We start from the raw sequence: 1,179 nt of genomic DNA on the forward strand, positions 1-1,179 counted from the left end.
AGTATATGTGTTGTGTATATCTGTGTATTGGGCCCACCTCCTAGTTGCCTTGTATAGTTGAGATCATGGCCCACTCATGTACATCATATATACGTGCGTTTGCACCTAAGGAATACAGCACGTAATTCCCACATCACACAGACTGAAATATAGTCACACCCTTTATCCGAAATTTCAACTCTGCGCCGCATCCAAGAAGTTAATTTAAATAAGAGCAAGCAATACATTTCCCGCAAAAAACAAACCAACAAGCAACACTTTTTTTCGCCAAAAGGCAAAACATATATACTGTATTTAGTTAACCATGAACACAAGCAAATGTAGGGTATTTTGACCCGCACCGATTTCAAAGGGATAATTTGAAGTTTTGATGTCCTTGAAAACATGATTAACAGACTCTTGAAATAGGCTTTCGCCTCGCTTTATAGATAAAGCAACAACTGAAGAAGTAGCCACGCCATCTGAAACGACTAATATTGCCATAATGGACGTACTAGACGCATCTCATGTAAGCCATTTGCGGTCGAAACGAAGGATAAGCTAAACTGGTTCATGGGAAAAGGACTAATAGTCGTTTTTCCAAATACTCGTTTGTCCGGTTTTTGGGAAACCAAGTTTTTCCTATCCATGGATTAGTTATACTAACCAAACGTGGTTTTGGGTGGTTAGATGCCTAAACATGATTAGCAGAAACTGTTTGGTATAACCATCATATCCAAACAACGCCTTAGTGTTGAAAATTGCCTCCATGTAATTCCAAAGTTGCCTACCTATGATGCTCAGTTGCCTATATATGACGAAAGTTGTGTGCTATCATTTCTAAGTTTTCTACAATATACTTGCTAAGTGAATTCACTAGTACACATGATTCAGGAAAGTTGCTTATGTTTAGCACTAAAGTTGCCTCATCTAGCATTGAAGTTGATTTTGAAAAAAAAAATCACCAAAACATATCCATGTGATCTAGTTTTGAAGAGCTCGTCGTGAAAAGCCTAAGGGTAAAAACGGATCTTCAGTGGTCCACTATAGAGCTCGTATGTAGTCGTTTGTTTTCTCACTTAACTAATATGTATAAGGCGATAAAGCTGAGATTAGACAACGGTACGAGCACTTAGCACAATGTGCCACTTAACTGCTTCTTCAACCCCAGGATGCGATGAGTTATAACTTCAAAATAAT

The sequence above is a fragment of the Triticum dicoccoides genome, chromosome 6A, assembly GCF_002162155.2.
Source record: "Triticum dicoccoides isolate Atlit2015 ecotype Zavitan chromosome 6A, WEW_v2.0, whole genome shotgun sequence".
NCBI classification, from domain to species: Eukaryota; Viridiplantae; Streptophyta; class Magnoliopsida; order Poales; family Poaceae; genus Triticum; species Triticum dicoccoides.